Genomic DNA, 22,052 nt, shown 5'->3' on the forward strand with positions numbered 1-22,052 from the left:
CACAGTATGTGTGTGGCCTTTGGTGTCTAACAAAACATTTTCAGGTCAATCCACGTTGTAATCTATATCATTACGGCAGGTCTCAAATAACTCATTTTGTTCAATGCTGTTTGGTTATAATGTTGAGAAAATAGATTCCCAGCTGGGGCCACTGTTTGTGGAGTTTGCAGGTTCTCCCTATATCTTCATGGGTTTTCACCAGGTATTTCAGTTTCTTTCTACATCCCAAAGAAGTGTATATTAGGTGAATTGGCATGTCTAAATGATCCCAGTATGAGGGAGTGTGGGGGTGTGTGCATGCGTGAGTTCCCTGTGATAGAATGGAGTCCTGTTTATGGTGGGTTCCCGCCTTTCCTTCTGAGCTGCTGAAATAGGCTCCAGCGATCCACTACTGTTAACTGGAATAAGCATAAGCATGTAAATAATTATCTTGTTCTTATTAACCTTTCTTAATTGTATGCATAACTTATATTTATTTCAGTGTTTAATATTAGAAGTATTTACTAATTTATTTAGAAGTTTGGTGATTTTGTTGTGACCAGAAATATTCGGTAGGAACTTAACTCTTGTTTATTTCAGTTAGCCTTTTGGTAAAATTGGTTTCCTTATGTGTCGCTTAACTTAAAATCATAGTTTCTAAAAATCTGTCAACGATGTTAAGTAAGGACTTACTGTACTTTATTTCTTAAAATGGCTGAATAATATTCTCTTGGAAGACAGTGTGGCGATTCCTCAAGGACCTAGAAATAGAAATTCCATTTGACCCAGCAATCCCATTACTGGGTATATATCCAAAGGATTATAAATTGTTCTACTATAAGGACACATGCACACGAATGTTCATTGCATCACAGTTTACAATAGCAAAGACTTGGAACCAACCCAAATGCCCATCGATGATAGACTGGACAGGGAAAATGTGGCACATATACACCATGGAATATTATGCAGCCATCAAAAACGATGAGTTTGCATCCTTTGTAGGGACATAGATGAACCTGGAAACGATCATTCTCAGCAAACTGACACAAGAGCACAAAATCAAACACCTCCTGTTCTCACTCATAGGCGGGTGTTGAACAATGAGAACACATGGACACAGGGAGGGAAGCACTATACACTGGGGTCTGTTGGGGGGAAATAAGGGAGGGACAGTGGGGGGTGGGGAGTTGGGGAGAGATAGCATGGGGAAAAATGCCACATATAGTTGAAGGGGTGGAAGGCAGCAAATCACACTGCCACGTGTGTACCTATGCAACAATCTTGCATGTTCTTCACATGTACCCCAAAACCTAAAATGCAATAAAAAAATATAAATAAATAAATAATAAATAAAAATAAAAAATAAAAAAAGAATACAGAGACATTGTTGCCTCTGCCTTGGTCACCTCAGGCTCTACCACCACTGCCTCAACCACCTCTCACGTACCCTGTCTGACCTATCCTGGCCTCCCTTCATCAGCTTGCAGGATAGCACTTTGGAGATATATTTCCACAGAATCTGACATTATATGTTCCTATTCAGTAGTGAGTAGTCATGTAATTGCTATCCTCTAGAGGACAGTTTACAAGAGAGAAGCTCCTCACATGGTTCCTTTTAAATGTAAATATTAGGAGAGGGTTATCTAGATCATGTGGTATGTGGACTCTACAACAAAAGCCAATCTTTCATTAAATCACTCATTCTGGTTATGATTTTCTGAGTATCAATAAGTTTACACCTTTACTTTTTATGGATCTGCTATAAATGTTATTGTCTGCTTATGGGAGAATGCTGGTCATCTGAGAAAACATGTTGGGATTCATCATGGCAGTAGACACAGAAAGATAAGAGGAGCAAACCTGGGAACCAGCCTGTCTGGGCTCATCATGGAGACAGGAGAGCCTCTAGAATATAAAAAAGGGTGAGTGAGTGAGAACTCCCTGGGGGATTCACAGTCTCCATGAGGATCTGTGCAAGACAAGAAATGGGAGAATCCCTTGTCCTTCCCTCACCCCTGCCACCAACCTTCAGACTGAGGCAAAGAGCCACCCAGAAGTTTTATAGGGGCAACTCTCAAGTTCAAGGAAACCTCTACAAGCCTTGGGCCCAAGAACAGATGAGCACTGGCACCATTGCCCCAACAGAGGACACAGTAATGGGACCTGGGAACAGAAAGATTGCTTAACTCCCACTTGCCAGATGAGGTTCAGTACCAGCTTTCAGCCCAGCAGTCCTACTTCTGCCTAAATTCAGCACAGCCACAGCAACCTGCTGTCCTGGGAAGGACTTGAATGGCTGGGCAAGATACCCCACCTACCACTGCTAATGGTAACGAAGCAGGCAATGCCTGCTAGAGATTCCAGCCAACTGATCCCACTTCTGTGTTAACCAGAAGGTGCAATCTCCTCCTGTTGTCCTAGGAAACACCCAAATGGCAGGTTGGGTGACCCCAACATCTCCACTGGTAGTCAGATGGACAATGCCTGCTACAGCTTCTAGCCCAGTGGTTTGTTTCTGTCTGAACTCAGCCAGTGGGCATAGCCTCCCATTATTCCAAGTAGCACCCTGATGGCAAGGTGGGTTTATTAGTTTGTTCTTGCACTGCTATAAATAAATACGAGACTAAGTAATTTACAAAAATAAGATGATTAGTTGGCTTGTGGTTCCTTATGCTGTACAGGAAGCATGGTGGGATCTACTAGGGAAGCCTCAGGAAACTTACAATCATGGCAGAAAGCAAAGGGAAAATAAACAAGTCTCACATGGCCAAGATAGGAGGAAGTGGAAGGAGGGAGGAGGTGCTATACAATTTGAAAAAACCAAATCTCAGGAGAATCTACTCACTATTGTGAGGACAGTACAAAGAGGGAAATCTGCCCCCATGACCCAATCATCTCCCACAAGGCCTCACCTCGAACATTGGGGATTACAGTTTAACATGAGATTTGGGTGGAGACACAGATCCAAACCATATCATTCTGCCTCTGGCCTCTCCCAAATGTCACATACTTCTCACATTGAAAAATAAAATCACACCTTCTTAACAATAACCCAAGGTCTTAACTCATTCCAACATTAACTCAAAAGCCCAAAGTCCAAAATCTCATCTGAGACCAGAAGAGTCCCTTCCACTTATGAGCTTGTAAAATGAAAAACAAGTCAGTTACTTTCAAGATACAATGGGGATACAGACATTGTGTAAATACTCCTCTCCAAAAGAGAGAAATCAACCAAATGAAGGGTGCTACAGACTCCAAACATATCTGAAACCCAGCAGGGAAGTCATTAAATCGTAAAGCTCCAAAATAATTTCTCTTGACTCCAAGTCCAACATCTAAGATCCATTGGTGTAAGGGCTGGGCTCCCTAGGCCTGAGGCATCTCTGATCCTGTGGCATTGCAGGATTCAGCTCCAGAAGCTGCTTTCATGGGCTGTCATTGAGTGCCTGGGGCTTTTCCAGGTGCAGGCTGCAAGCTGTTGGTGAATCTACCATTCTGAGGTCTGGAGGATGGTGACCCCTTCTCAAAGTTCCACTAGGCAGTGTCCCAGTGGGGACATTGTGTGGGAGCTTTCACCCCACATTTCCCCTCCACACTGCCTTGCTAGAAGTTCTCCATGAGGCCTCCACCCCTGCAGTAGGCTTCTGCCTGGACATCCTGACATTTTCATACATCCTTTGAAATCTAGGTGGAGGCTCCCAGTCTCAAATCTTGCACTTTGTGAACCCACAGGCTTAACAACACATACAAGCTGTTGGGGCTTATTATTGCTTGCACCCTTTGAAACAGTGACCCAAACTGTACCTGTGCCCCTATTAGTCATGGCTGACCTGGAGCAGGTGGGATGCAGAGAGCAGTGTCATGAGGATGTACAGGGCAGTGAGGCCTTGGGCCTGGCCCAGGAAACCATTCTTCTCTCCTTGGCCTCCAGGCCTGTGAGGAGAGGGACTGCCATGAAAGTCTCAGAAATGCCTTCAAGGTCTTTCATCCATTGTTCTGGCTGTTAGTACTTGGCTCCTCTTTATTTGGGCACAATTTTGCATCCCACTTGACTTCCTCTCCAGGAAATAGGTTTTTCTTTTCTACTGCAAAGCCAGGCTGCAAATTTTCCAAACTTTTATGTTCTGCTTTCCTCTTAAATAGAAACTGTAACTGATGTTCCAGTTTCAGGTCATTTCTTTGCTCATGCATATGAGCATTGGTGGTTAGAAGCTGCCAGGTCATATCTCCAACGTTTTGCTGCTTAAAAATTTTTTTCCTCCAGATAACCTAAATCATCTCTCTCTCTCACAATTACAGTTCCACAGATCCCTACGGCAAGGGCACAATCCAACAAAGCTCTTTGGTAAAGGATAACAAAAGTGACCTTTGCTCCATTTTCTAAGAAGTTCCTCATCTCCATCTGAGACCTCCTCAGGCTGGACTCACTGTTCATATTACTATCAATTTTTTGGTCACAACTATTTAACAAGTCTCTAGGAAGTTCCAAATTTTCCCTGATTTTCTGGTCTTCTTCTGAGCCCTGCACACTCTTCTAACCTCTGCCCATTACCCAGTTCTGAACTCACCTCCACATTTTGAAGTATCTTTATAGCAATGCTCTGTCTTCAGTGCCAACTTTCTGTATTAGTTTGTTCTCACATTGCTATAAAGAAATACCTGACACTGGGTAATTCATAAAGAAAAAAGCTTAATTGGCTCATTGCTTTAGTGGCTGTACAGGAAGCATAGCAACTTCTCTTTCTGAGGAGGCCTCAGGAAACTTTCAATCATGACAAAAGGCCAAGGGGAAGCAGGAACATCCTACATGGCAAGAGCAGGAGGAAGAAGGGTAGGAAATGCTACACACTTATAAACAACAAGATCATGTGGGAACTCACTAACTATACAGTACCAAGGGGGGATGGTACTAAGCCATTCATGAGAACTCTGTCCTCATGATCCAATCACTTCCCATCAGGCCCCACCTCCAACATTGGGGATTACAATTTGACATATGATGTGGATAGGGACATGTATCTAAACCATATCAACAGGTAATCATGACTACCTCTGCTGCTGGTAGCCAGGCAGGCAATGCCAGCTAGACTTTCCATCCCAGTAATAGTGCTTCTAGCAGAAGTTAGTCCATGGGTGAAGCCTCTTATTGTCCTAGAAAATACCTGGACAGCAGATGTTTTTCCCAACTCGTATAGCCAGGCAATCCATGTCTGCTAGAGCTTCCTGCCCAGTGGTACTAACTCTGCCTAAATTTTCCAAGAGGTACAACCATGGAAATACTGGATCAACAGGGTGGACAACACCCATCCCCAGCTCCCATAGGCAGACAGGGCTACACCCACTGAAGCTTCCAGTCCAGTGGGCCTGCATCTGCCTGAACTCAGTAGGCAGGTGCAATCCTGTGCTCCCCAGAGAAACACTCAGAGAGCAGATTAAGGCCAACCCAGAAAGGATATGACCTTTCTGTCAACAGCAGCACCTACTTAAGGAAGTCTTACGGACCAAAACACACAAAAACCAAATGTAGCCATGGAAGCAGAAATTGGAAGGGGCTCCTCCAAGCCCAGGATTGGACTAGCATAAAAGCCAGTTGACTGAACCCACCTTATACCACAATCAAACACCAAAGGGCATAAAAAAATCAACAGCAAAAAAAATCCAAAGGACAGCAAGTTCAAAGATAGAAGGAACATCAGCCCACGTAGATGAGAAAAAAAACAGCACAAGAACTCCAGCAACTCAAAAAGTCAGAGCCTTCTTACCTTCAAACAACCACACTTGTTCCCCAGTAATGGTTTTTAACCAGGGTGAAATGGCTGAAATACCATAAATATAATTAAGAATATGGATAGGAATGAAGATCATCAACATTCAAGAGAAAGTCAAAACTCAATTCAAGGAATTTAAGGTATACAATAAAATAATACAGGAAATCAAAGATGAAATGGTCATTTTAAGAAAGAATTACACTAAACTGATAGAGCTGAAACACTCACTTCAAAATTTTATAATAAAATTACAAGTATTAACACCAGAATCAACAAAGCTGAGAAAATTATGTCAGAGCTTGTAAACTGATTCTTTAAAATAACACAGCCTGACAAAAATAAAGAAGAATAAATAAAGAAAAATAAAACCTCCAAGAAATATGGAAATCTGTAAAGAGACCAAATATATGACACATTGGCATCCCCCAAAGAGAGGGGAAAAAAAGCCAGCAACTTGTAAAATATATTTGAGTATATCATCCATAAATATTTTTTCAACCTCACTAGAGAGGCAAACAGTCAAACTGAGGAAATATAGAGAATCCCTGTAAAATACTGTCCAAATGCCATCCACAAGACACATAGTCATCAGATGCTATGAGATCAAAATTAAAGAAAAAAATGTTAAAGACAGCTAGAGAAAAGGGGCATTTTCATGTGCAAATGAAACCACATCAGGCTAATAGAGGAACTTGCAGCAGAAACTCTACAAAACAGAAGATATTTGAGACCTGTATTAAGGATTCATAAAGAAAATAAATTCCAACCAAGAACTTCATACTCAGCCAAACTAATTTGTATAAGTGAAGGAGAAATAAGATTCTTTTCTGACAACAAAATGCTGAGGGCATTTGTTACCACCAGCTCTGCCTTATAAGAGGTCCTTAAGGAAATGCTAAATATGAACAAAGAAAAAAAGATTGTTACCAGCCACCAGAATAGACCACTGGCACTATATAGTGGCCACACAATCAAGTATCCTTAATAACCAGCTAACCACATGATGACAAGATAAAACCTACATATATATGCTTTTTTCAGACAGAGTCTCACTCTGTCATCCAGAGTGGCGTGCAGTGGTGCATTCTTGGCTCACTGAAACCTTTGCCTCCCAGGTTGAGTCATGCCTGAGCCTCTCAAATAGGTAGGATTACAGGCACACACCATGACGCCCAGCTATTTTTTGTATTTTTAGTAGAGACAGGAGTTCACCATGTTGACCAGGCTGGTCTCAAACTCCTGGCCTCAAGCAATCCACCCACCTTGGCCTCTCAAAGTGTTAGTTTTGCAGGTGTGAACCACCACACCCGGCCCAAACCTAAATATATTAACATTAACCTTGAGTGTAAACAGGTTAAATACCCCAATTAAAAAGCACAGAGTCATAAATGGGATAGTGACACAACTGTTTGCTGTCTACAGGAGCCCCATCGCACATGCAATAACACCTATAGGTTCAAAGTAAAGAGATAGAGGAAAATCTAACAAGCAAATGGACAACATTAAAAAGCAGGGGTTGCTATGCTAATTTCAGACAAAACAGACATTAAACTGAAAATGAGCAAAAAAATAAATACATAAATGAAAATAGGGCATTACATAATGGTAAAGTGTTCAATTCAACAAGAAGACCTAAATATTCCAAGTATATATGCATCCAACACAGGAGCACCCACATTAATAATGCAGGTTCTTAGAGACCTATGAAGAGACTTAGATAGCCACAAAATGAGAGTGGGAGAGTCAATACCTCATAGATAGATCATGGAGGCAGAAAACTAACAAAGGTATTCAGGACCTGAACTCAACGTTTGACCAAATTAGCAAAACAGACATCTGCAGAACTCACCATGCCAAAACAACAGGATATACATTCTTCTTATCTGCACATAGCAAGTACTCTAAAATCAATCACACAATCAGCCATAAAACAATCCTCAGCAAACTCAAAAAAATTAAAATGATAAAAAAATACATTAGACCACAGCACAATAAAAAGAAAAATAAATTCAAAAGAATCACTCAAAACAAAACAATTGCATTAAAATTAAACTACTAGTTCTTGAATGACTTGCACATAAACAAAGAAATAAAGGCAGAAATCAAGGAATTCTTTGAAATGCATGAGAAAAAAGATAAAGCAAATCAGAATTTCTGGGACACAGCTAAAGCAGTGTTAACAGGGAAGTTTATAGTGCTAAACGCCCACAGTGAAAAGTTAGAAAGATCTCAAATTAACAACTTAAAATTACACCTAGAGGAACCAGAGAAGCAACAGCAAACCAACCCCAAGCTAGCAGAAGACAAGAAATAATCAAGAACAGAGCTGAACTGAAGTAAATTAAGATGTGAAAAATAGTACCAAATATCAACAAATTTAGGTGTTGGCACTCTAAGAAAATAAGGTTGATAAACCATAAGCTACCCTAATAAAGAAAAAAAGAAAATCTAAATAAGCACAATGAGAAATGAAAAAGTTAAAATAACCACCACCTCCAAAGAAGTACAAAAACCTCTCAGAGAGAATTATGAACATCTCTATACATAAGAAGTAGAAAACCTAGAAGAAATGGATACTTTTCTGGAAACATATGACCTCTCAAGATTGAACCAGGAAGAAATTAAATTTTTGAACAGACAAATAACTTGGTCTGAAATTGAATTAGTAATGAAAAGATTACCAATGAGATGAAGCCAAGGACCAGACAGCTTCACAGCTGAATTCTACCAGATTTATGAATAGATAGTAGCATTCCTACAAAAACTATTCAAAAATTGAGAAACAGGGACTGCTCCCTAACTCATTTTATGAGGCCATCATCATCTTCCTACCAAAATCTGGCGGAGCAAAAAAAAAAAAAACAAAAAAACTTTCCAGGCAATATCCTTGATGAACATAGATGCAAAACTGTTTAACAAAATACTAGAAAACCAAATCCAGCAGGACATCAAAAAGCTAATCCACCATCAGGAAGCTTTATCTCTGGGGTGCAAGGGTGGCTCAACATATGCAAATCAATAAATGTGATTTACTACATAAACAGAACTAAAAACAAAAACAACATGATCATCTCAATAGATGCAAAAAATTTGTTTGATAATATTCAACCTTTTCTTGTGTTAACAAACTTTAACACACCAGGCATTGAAAGAATATGCTTCAAACGTATATGAGCCATCTATGGCAAACAGAGTCAAAATCATACTGAATGGGCAAAAACTGGAAATACTCCCCCTGAAAACCAGAACAACACTAGGATGCCCACTCTCACCACGTCTATTCAACATAGTATTGGAAGTCTTAGAGCTGTCAGGCAAAAAAAAAAAAAAAAATGTACCCAAACAAGAAGAAAGGAAGTCAAACTATCTCTGTTTGTAGATTGTATGATTTTATACCTAGAAAACCCCATAGCTTCTGCCCAAAAGATCCTAGATATGATAAACAACTTCAGCAAAGTTTCAAAATACAAAATCGATGCATAAAAATTGATAGCATTTCTATGCACCAACAATGTCCAAGCTGAGAACCAAATACAAATACAATTCAATTCCTAATAGCCACAAAAATGTATCTAGGAATAAAACTAAGCAGAAAGATAGGAGATCTCTACAACATGAATTACAAAATACTGCTCAAATAAATAAGAGATGACACAGACAAATGGAAAAATATACCATGCTCATAGATAGAAAGAATCACTATCTTTAAATGGCCATATTGCCCAAAGCAATTTACATATCTAATGCTATTCCTATCAAACTACAAAATGGCATTCTTCATAGAATTAGAAAAAAAAACTATTTTGAAATTCATATGAAACCAAAGAAGAGCTCAGATAGTCAATGCAATTCTAAGCAAAAAGAAAGCTGTAGTCATCACATTGCCCAACTTCAGGCTATACTACAAGACTACAGTAACCAAAAAATCATGGTTCTGGTACCAAAACAGACACAAAGACAAGTAGAACAGGATAGAGGACCACACTACCTAGAAATAAAGCCACACACCTAGAACCATCTGATCTTTGATAGTCATGAAAAATGAGCAATGAGGAATGGACACCCTAGCCAGTAAATGATGCTGAGATAACCGGGTTGCCATATGCAAAAGATTGAAGTTAGACCACTTATTTGTACCATATACAACAATCAATTCAAGATGAATTAAGCCTTCAATGTAAAACATAAAACTGTAAGAACCCTAAAAGATAACCTAGGAAATACTATTCTGGACATAGGCCCTGGAAAAGATACCATGATAAGGATGTCAAAGCAATTGCAGCAAAAACAAAAGTTGACAAACAGGATCTAATTAAACTAAATGGTTTCTGCACAGCAAAAGAAACTTTCAACAGATAGTAACCTACGTAATGGGAGAACACATTACCTACGTAATTGACAAAAACATTTGTAAATTACACATCTGACAAACGTGTTATATTCAGAATTTGTAAGAAACTTAAACAAATTTACAAGCAAAAGACAAACAGCCTCATTAAAAAGTAGACAAAAAACGATATGACCAGACACTTTTCAAAAGAAGACAAGCACGTGGCCACCAGGTATATGAAAAAATGCTGAACATCACTAATCATTAGAGAAATGCAAATTAAAACCACAATACCATCTCATGCCAGTCAGAATGGCTACTACTAAAAAGTCAAAAAATAACAGATGCTGATGAGGTTGCAGAGAAAAGGGAATGCTTATACACTGCTGGTGGGAATGTAAATTAGTTCCACTACTGTGGAAAGCGGTTTGGTGATTCCGTAAAGAATTGAAAACAGAAGTAACATTTAACCCAGCAATTCCATTATTGGATATATACCCAAAGGGACATAAATCGTTCTACCACAAAGACATATGCACATGAACATTCATTGTAACATTATTCACAATAGCAAAGTCATGGAAATAACACTAATGCTCACCAACAGTAGACTGGATAAAGAAAATGTCATATATATACACCATAGAGTACTACACAGTCATATAAAAGAGTGAGATCATGCCCTTGCACCAACATGGATGGAGTTGCAGGCCATAATCCTGAACAAGTGCAGAAAAAGAAAAGCAAATACTACACATTCTCACTTATAAGTGGGAGCTAAACATTGAGTACACATGGACACAAAGACGGGAATCACAGACTCTGGGGCCTACTTGAGGGTGAGGTTTGAAGGAAGAAGAAGATTGAAAAACTACCTATTAGGTACTATGCTTATTACCTGGGTGATTAAATAATCTATAAATCAAATTCCTATGACATATAATTTACCTATGTAACAAACCTATACATATATCTCTGAACATAAAAATTTTAAAAGTTAAAAATTAATGCATTTAAAAATGTCCTCACACACATAGTTTTATGGGTGAATTATAACATAATTTTAAGAAACACTTGATTTCTCACATACACATTTTTTCAGAAAATAGAAAATAGAAGCTTCCTGGTCTTTTTATATGATGCATATGTAATCTTGATTGCAATATCATAAAATTTTAGTAAAGAAAAAGAGAACACAGCCATTTATTACTAAATATAGTTAAAATTTAATATAAAATATCAATTTACCAATTTCAGAGATACATTTAAATCTAAATAAAACATTATGATCAATATAAAAAAAGAAGAATGTAGAATGAGTTTTTACTGTGATGTTTACACAAAAGATACTAATAATTTTTATTCGAAAATGCATGATTTAAAGGCTACTGCCTCATTAATACTCTATTTGCTTCTCATAAATACAATAGTCTTTCAGATTATGTTAACTACATTATATGAAAAATAATGAGGCAAAAGTCCAATTCTATATGGAGTAATAATTTTTTTCACATATTATCTCTATAACTAGAGTTGTTCATTCTGATTATTAGTAGTTTAAAAAATATCTTTTTTGAAAAAATATTATTTCTCATGAATATTGTCTGTACATATTTATATCAAGTATCACATAACAGTGTAAGTCAAAATGGATTTTATTCCTTCATAAGAGTTAAACATTAAAAATTAAATAGTCCTTAAAAGCCCAAGCAATGATTTATTATATCTCACTTGATAATATATGCCTTTTGAATCATAATTATTACAAATAAAATGTTTTAAAATATGCCTTTAATCATCTAGGATTATACAGTCTAAGTTTGGTGAAATTTAATAAATAAAATGAATTAACACAACATTTTTGAGAGTTTTAGTTCCAGATTATATAATGGGGAAGAGAGTCTGTGTGTTTGTTTTTTATAGGAGAGGGAAAGAATTAATTTTAAAGTGAGATGGATGACTTTGAAATGTTTTAGTATTATTGATTTATACCATTATTTTTGTCATATAGATGAGGCATTCAGATCAAGCATTAAATAATTTCTTCAAATATTTAACATCTATAAAGTGTTTGCTATGCTCCAGATACCATTCTAAGCAGTTTACATATATTACACATACATGTAAAATCATATTTACATATAAGAACCCTGTGAGGCAGGTACTGTTATTATTCTCATTTGATTGATAGATGAGGTAACTAAAGCACAAATGCCTATCAGTGTATTAGTGCCAAATACATAATTTCCAATATTCAAACTATGTTACTCTGCCTCTCTCCCATTCTTCCCAATTCTTCCAAATAGGATTCTTCCCAATAGGATTTTGGACTTCGCTTTGTAAAAATAATCTGAGAAAGCCAATGAGAAAAGACAAGTTACCCTCCAATGTTACAACTTAGATTATTTAATTCATTCAGTCAATAAATATTTATTGTGTACTTACTGGATGTTAATTAGGTATTCATGTTACACCACTGAAGAAATTGGGGATATTCCTTGCCCTCACACAATGTACAGACCAGGAGAAAAAATCTAACCACACAAATAATTACATAATTACAAACTTTTTGATGCTGTAGAAGAACAATAATGTAGCTAAAGAAAAGTATGACAGAAACCTGGAAGAAGGTAGTACTCTTGGGTGATTAGCATTGTCAACTTTCATAAAATGTAGTATCTAACTCACCCAGACAGGAAGTACTCACTTGAGGCTTCTCATATTGTTGTAGGCATATGATGACTGGGGCTAGAGTCAACTAAAAGCATGACTGAGCAGACATTTAATAAGATGGCTTCCTCAATCACATGTCTAGCACTTCAGCTGGAATGGTGTTTCATATGGTTAGCTTGGTCTTTTTTACAACATGGTAGTCTCTAGATAGAACAACTTATTTCATGGTGGATGACTTCTCCCAGAGTCTGTATTTCAAAGAACCAAGCACAAATTGCAAGGCTTCTAATGACCTAGGGTGAAAAAAACCACATATTACTTCTGTCACATTTTATTATTCCTAAAGCAAATCAAAGGTTAGCCCAAATTCAAGGAGAGGAAAATAGATAGGGACACAAATATGGGAGGGCATGTTTCATTGGGGAGCCGTGTCTGGGTATTAGCTACCACAATTTTTCATTTTCTCTGTTCTCTGTTTTTATAGCTCCTACTAGATGGATGTTGGACCTTGTAGATTCATTCCCTATTTTAAAAAATATTTTCTCTTCTATTTTGCTTTTTTCAGTCTATTTCGCTTTTTTCAGTCTATTTCTTCCTTCTTAAATATTTCCTTAACTTTTCATCCAATCTATTTATTGAGTTATATATTTCCTTTTTATTTTTTATTTTCATGAGCTTGTTCTTATCCTATACTTTTTCTTTTTTTATAGTATGCTATTCTTGTTTCATGATGCATTTTTTCTATCTCTCCTCTGTTATTAATTTTACAACAGTTTGCTGCTGTTGTGAGTTTTGTTTGTTTTAAGTTTACTATCCCTGGACTCCTATATTTCCTTCAAGGTTCTCACCTCAAACCAATTTTGGCCTGCTTTTGTCTCTGCATTTAATGTTAAAGCTTTTTCTCAAATACCTTGAGATTTAAGACACTTAATACTCAGATTTAAGAATGAGACCCTAAAAAAGTTGATTGAGTGGCACTTGTCAATTAATGGCACCATGAGAAATTTTGTAGCAATTTGCTCATTTTATGGGCCTTTTCTCATTAGTTACTGAGTTTCCCTATGGAGGAATCATTCAAATTCCCATCTAGATGTATAAGTTTAAGTACCATTATTCTAAACACCCAAGAAAAAAGGAAGGCTGTTGGTTTCTGTATTACTTAGTTTTCTTCAGATAAATTGAGCCAATGAAATATATATGTACACTGAAAGATAAGTATTTATATAAAGAGATGTGTGTGTGTATATATAGTAAGAAATCCAATAATAGGAATTGAATATGTGACTATAAAGACTGGCAAGTCCAAATCTGCCATGTGGGACCACAGGCACTAGATCCAGATGAGCCACTGGTGCAGTTCCAGTCCAAAGACTGGCAAGCAGAGATACTGGAGGATTGATGTGCAGGTAAAATATGAAGATGGAAGTGAAGTCTTCTGGAGAATTTCATCTTGCTCAGGGGTTCAAAATTTTTTTTAGTTTTATTTAGACTTTCAAGGGATTACATTAAGCCTACCAGCATTATGAAGAGTGATCTGCTTACTCAACGTTCACAGATAGGACTCTTAGTTTCATCCAAAACATCCTTAAAGTTGACACATAAAATTAGCCATTACAGTCTCACTGATTACTAGACTTTCAACTAATTTATCATGGGGTTTTTAGAAAAGTACCTTATCTTCATCATTAGTTGTAACTGGTATCACCAAGACCAGAGCCCCTCCCTTTTTTAAGAAATGGAGTATCACTATGTTATGCAGGCTGGCCTTGAACTTTTGGGCTCAAGCAATCCTCTCACCTCAGCATCCTGAGTAGTTGGAACTACAGGCATGCACCAACATGCCTGGCTCTAGAGCCCTTTTATTTCAAACTTTCTACAGACTAAACTTCCAGCCCATGACTGTTTTGACCAACAGAATGTGGCAAAAGTGATGTTATGCCAATTCTGGGCCTAGACTTTATTTTGTTTTTTATTTAGTATTGATATTCCGTAACTTGTAAATTGCAAACTTTATTATTGGTAGCAATCTGCTACTTAACATTTCCAGGTCAACGAGAAAAAAATTACCTTATGAAAAGAAATAATAAGATATAAGAAAGATAATTTTAGCAAAAACATAAAAGATGAATTTGTTTTTTCTTAATTTTTTAATTTCAATAGCTTTAGAGCTACATGTATTTTTTTTGTTACATGGATAAATTGTATAATGGTAAAGTTAAAATTTTAGGGCACCCATCACCTGAGTAGTGTACATATTACCCAATAGTTAGTTTTTCATTCATTACCTCTCTCCCACCCTTACCCCTCTGCATCTCCAGTGCCTATTATATCATTCTATATGCCTTCGTGTACCCATAGCTTAGCTCCCACTTATAAGTAAGAACATGTGATATCTGCTTTTCAATTCCCCAGTTAGTTCACTTAGAACAGTGGCCTCCCGTTCCCTCCAAGTTGCTGCAAAAGACATTATTTTGTTCTTTATATGGCTGATTAGTATTTCAAGGTATATATAAGTGTATATATATATATGTATATATAACTTATACTTTTATTTATATTCCATTATTTTTATCCATTCATCAACTGATGGTCACGTAGGTTGATTTCATTTCTTTGCAATTGTAAATTGTGCTGCAATAAACATACACATGCAGATGTCTATCTTATATACTGACTTCTTTTACTTTACCTTTGGGTAGTTACCCAGTAGTGGGATTTCTGGATCAAATGGTAGATCTACTTTTAGTTTGTTGAGAAATCTCCAAACTGTTTTTCCTAAAAATTTTGCTAATTTACATTCCCACTGGTAGGTAGTGTATAAACATTTTTTTCACCACATCTATGCCAATATATATTGCTTTTTACTTTTTAATAATGGCCACTCTGGCTGGGGTAAGATGATATCACATTAGGATTTTAATTTGTATTTCCTTGATTACTAATAATGTTGAATTTTTTTTTCATGTATGTTGGTCATTTATATATCTTCTTTTTTGTGTTTTGTTAAAATTGTATACTTTCATAGGTTTTTGGAAAACAGGTGGCATTTGGTTACATAAATAAGTTCTTTAGTGATGATTTGTGAGATTTCGATGCACTCATCTCTTGAGCAGTATACACTGAACCCAGTTTGTAGTCTTTTATCCCTTACCCTTTTCCCATCCTTTCCCCTGGAGTCTCCAAGGTCCATCGTGTCATTCTTATGTCTTTGCTTCCTCACAGCTTAGCTCCCAATTATGAGTGAGGACATACAATGCTTGGTTTTCCATTACTGAGTTACTTCACTTAGAATAATAGTCTCCAAAGCTGTACAGGTTGCAGTAGATGCTATTAGTTCATTTCTTTATATGGCTGAGTAGTATTCCATAAAGTAGTATTCTCTACTTTATGTTTTTGTTTGCTTTGTCAAAGATCAGTTGGCTGTAAGTATTTAAGTTTATTTCTGGGTTCTCCATTCTGTTCCATTGGTCTATGTGCCTACTTTTATGTCACTACCATACTGTTTGGTGACTAGGACCTCATAATATAGTTTCAAATCAGATAATGTGATGCCTTCAGATTTGTTCTTTTGCTTAGTCTTCCTTTGGGTATGTGGGCTCTTTTTTGGTTTTATATGAATTTTAGGATTTTTTTTCTGTTCTGTGAAGAATGATGGTGATATTTTGATGGGAATTGCACTGAGTATGTAGATTGCTTTTGGCATGCCCATCCATGAGCATGGGATATGTTTCTATTCATTTATGTTGTCTATCATTTCTCTCAGCAGTGTTTTATAGTTTTCTTTGTAGAGTTATTTTACCTCCTTGGTTAGGTATGTTCCTAAGTATTTTAATTTTTTTCAGCCATTTTAACAGGGGTTGAGTTCTTGATTTGATTCTCAACCAGGTTGCTGTTAGTGTATAGGAGAACTACTGATTTGTGTACACTACTTTTGTATCCTGAAGTTTTGCTGAATTCTTTAACAGTTCTAGAAGCTTTCTGGAGGAAAAGGTATACAATCATATCATCAGCAAACAGTGAGAGTTTGACTTTCTCTTTACTAATTCGAATGCCTTTTATTTCTTTCTCTTGTCTGATTGTTCTGGCAAAAACTTCCAGTACTATGTTGAATAGAAGAGGTTAGAGTGGATATCCTTGTCATGTTCCAGGTCTCAGAGGGAATACTTTTAACTTTTCCATATTCAGTCATATTCATTATTATGTTGGCTGTGGGTTTGTCATAGATGGCATTTACTACATTGAGCTATGTCTTTTGTATGTTGATTTTGCTGAGAGTTTTAATCATAAAGGGATGGTGGATTTTGTCAAATGCTTTTTATGTGTCTATTGAGATAATCATGTAATTTTTGTTTTTAATTCTGTTTATAAGATGTATCACATTGATTCAATTGTGTATGTTAAACCATCCCTGCATCCCTGGTATGAAACCTACTTGATTATTATGGATTATCTTTTTAACATTGTTGGATTTGGTGAGCTAGCATTTTGTTACAATTTTTGCATCTATATTCATCATGGATATTGGCCTGCAGTATTCTTTTTTGGTTAAGACCTTTCCTGGTTTTGGTATTAGGGTAATACTAGCTTCACAGAATGTTTTAGGGAGGATTCCCTCTTTGTCTGTCTTGTGGAATATTGTCAATAGGATTGATACCAATTTATCTTTGAATGACTGGTAAAATTTAGCTGTGAGTCCATTTGGTTCTGGACCTTATTTTGTTGGTAATTTTAAAGTTACCATTTCAGTCTCACTGCTTGTTATTGGACTATGCAGGTTATCTAATTTTTCCTGATTTAAGGTAGAATTGTATTTTTCCTGAAATTTATTTATCTTTTCAAGGTTTTCTAGTTTATGTGTGTAAAAGTGTTCATACCCACTTTAAATAATCTTTTTGTATTTCTGTGGTGTCAGTTATAATTCCTTCTGTTTTATTTCTAATTGAGCTTATTTGGATTCTCCCTCTTCTTTTCTTGGTTGCTCTTCCTAATGGTCTATCAACTTTATCTTTTAAAAGAGCCAGCTCTTTGTTTCACTTATCTTTTGTATTTGATTTTGTTTGTTTTGAGTTCATTTATTACTGCTCTGATCTTGATTATTTCCTTTATTCTCCTGGGTTTGAGTTTGGTTTGTTCTTGTTTATCTAGTACCTTGTGGTGTGACCTTAGATTGCCTAATTGTGCTCTTTAACACTTTTTGATGTAGGCAATAGGGCTATATATATTCCTCTTAGCACCACATTTGCTATATGTCAAAGGTTTTGATAGGTTGTGTCACTATTGTCATTTAGTTGGAAGAATTTTTAAATTTCTATCTTGATTTTGTTGTGGACTCAATGATCAATCAGGAGCAGGTTATTTAATTTCCATGTATTTGAATGGCTTTGAGGTTTCCTTTTGGACTTGATTTCTAGTTTTATTCCACTGTGGTTTGAGAAAGTACTTGATATCATTTAAATTTTTCTAAATATATTGAGACTTGTTTTGTGGTCTATTATATGGTCTACCTTGGAGAAAGTTCCATAGGCTGATGAATAGAATGTATATTCATGGTTGTTTGGTAGAATGTGCTGTAAATATCTGTTAAGTCCATTTGTTTCAAGGTACAGTTTAAATCCATTTTGTTGTTGTTGTTGTTGATGTTCTGTCTCAATGATGTGTCTAATGCTGTCAATGGAGTACTAAAGTCCCCGACTACTGTTGTGTTGCTGTCTATCTCATTTCATAGGTCCAGTAGTGATTGTTTTATAAATTTAGGAACTCCAATGTTCATTGCATATATACCTAGGATTGTGGCATTTTCCTGTTGGAGACAAGGCTTTTTATTATTATATAATATTTCTCTTTTTTTAAAAAAAGTTAAATATTTTATTTATACAAATACATGTCAGATTGATAAAGGCAGAACAAAGACAGATACATAAAATAGAAATGAAAGAAAATAGATTGGCAAATAATTTCATAATCTTGTCTAACATGACATTGAAGACAAAATCATAATTGAAGATTGATAGATTTGATTGTAAATATATTAAAACTTCTTTTCATATAAAAGAGAGAAAAGACTCAAAGAGCACAAACCTAATAAATGTTTGAGAATTGCATTTTCTTTTCTTTTTTAACTTTAAGTTCTGGGGTACATGTGCAGAATGTGCAAGATTGTAACATAGATATACACGTGCTGTGGTGGTTTACTGCACCCATTGACCCATTATCTATATTAGGTATTTCTCCTAATGTCATCCATCCCCTAGCCTGCCACTCACTGACAGGCCCAAGTCTGAAATGTTCCCTTCCCTGCATTCATGTATTCTCATTGTTCAACTCCCAATAATGAGTGAGAACATGCAGTTTTTGGCATTCTGTTCTCGTGTTACTTTGCTAAGAATGATGGTTTCCAGCTTCATCCATATTCCTGCAAAGTACATGAACTCATTGTTTTTTATAGCTGTATAGTATGCCAAGGTGTATATGTGTCACATTTTCTTTATCCAGTCTATCATTGATGGGCATTTGGATTGGTTCCAAGTCTTTGTTATTGTGAGCAGTACCATAATAATACGTGTGCATATGTCTTTATAGTAGGATAATATATAATTCTTTGGGTACATAACCAGCAATGGAATTGCTGAGTCACATGGTATTTCTAGTTCTAGGTCCTTGAAAAATCGCCACATTGCCTTCCATGATGATTAAGCAAATTTAGACTCCCACCAACAGTGTGAAAGCATTCCTATTTCTCCATGTTCTCTCAAGCATCTGTTGTTTCTTGACTTTAATGATTGCCATTCTAACTGGCATGAGATGGTATCTCAATGTGGTTTTGACTTGCACTTTTCTAATGACCAGTCATGATAAGCTTTTTTAAATGTTTGTTGGCTGCATAAATGTCTTCTTTTTAGAAGTGTCTGTTCATATCTTTCACCCACTTTTTGATGGGGTTGTTTGTTTTGTTTCTTTTAAATGTGTTTAAGTTCTTTGTAGATTCTGGATTTTAGCCTTTTGTCAGATGGATAGATTTCAAAAATGTTCTCCAATTACACAGGTTGCCTATTCACTCTAATGATAGTTTCTTTTGCTGTGCAGAAGCTCTTTAGTTTAATTAGATCTCATTTGTCTATTTTGGCTGTTGTTGCCATCATTTTTGGTGTTTTAGTCATGAAGTATTTGCCTATGCCTATGTCCTGAATGGTATTGCCTAGGTTTTCTTCTAAGGTTTTTATTGTTTTCAGTCTTATGTTTAAGTCTTTAATCCATCTGGAGTTAACTTTTGTATACAGTATAAGGAAGGGATCCAGTTTTAGCTTACTGCATATGACTAGCCAGTTTTCCCAACACCATTTATTAAATACAAAATCCTTTCCCAGTTGCTTGTTTTTGTCAGGTTTGTCAACAATCAGATGGTTGTAGATGTGTGGCATTATTTCTGAGGTCTCTGTTCTGTTCTGTTGGTCTACATATCTGTTTTGGCATCAGTACTATGCTGTTTTCATTATGGTAGTCTTGCAGTATAGTTTGAAGTCAGGTAGTGTGATGCCTCCAGCTTTGATTTTTTTTTCCTTAGGATTGTCTTGGTTATGTGGACTCTTTTTTGGTTCCATATAAAACTTAGAGTAGTTTTTTCCAATTTTGTGAAGAAAGTCAATGATGGGGATAGCATTGAATCTATAAATTAATTTGGGCAGTATGGCCATTTTCATGATATTGATTTCTCCTATCCGTGAATATGCAATGTTTTTCCATTTGTTTGTGTCCTCTCTTATTTCCTTAAGCAGTGGTTTGTAGTTATCCTTGAAAAGGTTCTTCACATCCCTTGTAAGATGTATTCCTAGGTATTTTATTCTCTTTGTGGCAATTGTCAATGGGAGTTCACCAATGATTTGTCTCTCTGTTTGTCTGTTATTGGTGTATAGAAATGCTTGTTATTTTCAAACATTGATTTTGTATTCTGAGACTTTGATGAAGATGCTTATCAGCTTAAGGAGATTTTGAGCTGAGATGATGAGGTTTTCTAAATATACAATAATGTCATCTGCAAACAAAGACAATTTGACTTCCACTTTTTCTAATAGAATACACTTTATTTCTTTCTCTTACCTGATTGCCCTGTCCAGAACTTCCAATACTATGTTGAATAATAGTGATGAGAGAGGGCATCCTTGTCTTGTGCTGATTTTCAACTTTTGCCCATTCAGTATGATATTGTCTGTGTGTTTGCCATTAATAGCTCTTATTATTTTGAGATACGTTCCATCAATACCTAGTTTATCGAGAGTTTTTAACATGAAGTGGTGTTGAATACTGTCAAAGGCCTTTTTTGCATCTGTTGAGATAATTATGTGGTTTTGGTCATTAGTTCTGTTTATGTGATGGATTACATTTTCTGATTTGCATGTGTTGAATGAGGCTTGCATCCCAAAGATGAAGCCAACTTGATTGTGGTGGATAAGCTTTTTGATGTGCTGTTTCATTTGGTTTGCCAGTATTTTGTTGAGGATATTTGCATCAATGTTTATCAGGGATGTTGGTCTGAAATTTTCTTTTTTTCGTGGTGTTTCTGCCAGATTTTGGTATCAGGATGATGCTGGTCTCATGAAATGAGTTAGTGAGGATTCCCTCTTTTTCTATTATTTGGAATAGTTTCAGAAGGAGTGATACCAGCTCCTCTTTCTACTTCTGTTAGATGTGACTGTGAATACTTCTGGTCCTGGGCTTTTTATGGTTGATAGGCTATTAATTGTTGCCTCAATTTTAGAACCTGTTATTGTTCTATTCAGGGTTTCAACTTCCTGGTTGAGTTTTGGGAGGGTGTATGTGTACAGGAATTTATCCATTTCTTCTAGATTTTCTAGTTTATTTGCATAGAGGTGTTCATCATATTCTCTGATGGTAGTTTGTGTTTTTGTGGGATCAGTGGGGATATCCCCTTTTTCATTTTTTATTGTGTCTATTTGATTCTTCTCTCTTTTCTTCTTTATTAGTCTGGCTAGTGGTTTATCTATTTTGTTGATCTTTTCAAAAAAACAGTTCCTGGATTTATTAATTTTTTGAAAGGTTTTTTGTGTCTCTATCTCCTTCATTTCTGCTCTGATCTTTGTTATTTCTTGTCTTCTGCTAGCTTTTGAATTTGTTTGCTCTTGCTTCTCTATTTCTTTTTTTTTTTTTTTGAGACGAAGTTTCGCTCTTGTTACCCAGGCTGGAGAGCAATGGCGCGATCTCGGCTCACCACAATCTCCACCTCCTGGGTTCAGGCAATTCTCCTGCCTCAGCCTCCTGAGTAGCTGGGATTACAGGCACGCGCC

The sequence above is a fragment of the Aotus nancymaae genome, unplaced genomic scaffold, assembly GCF_030222135.1.
Source record: "Aotus nancymaae isolate 86718 unplaced genomic scaffold, 86718_ANA_hifiasm-v0.15.2.pri h1tg000004l, whole genome shotgun sequence".
NCBI classification, from domain to species: Eukaryota; Metazoa; Chordata; class Mammalia; order Primates; family Aotidae; genus Aotus; species Aotus nancymaae.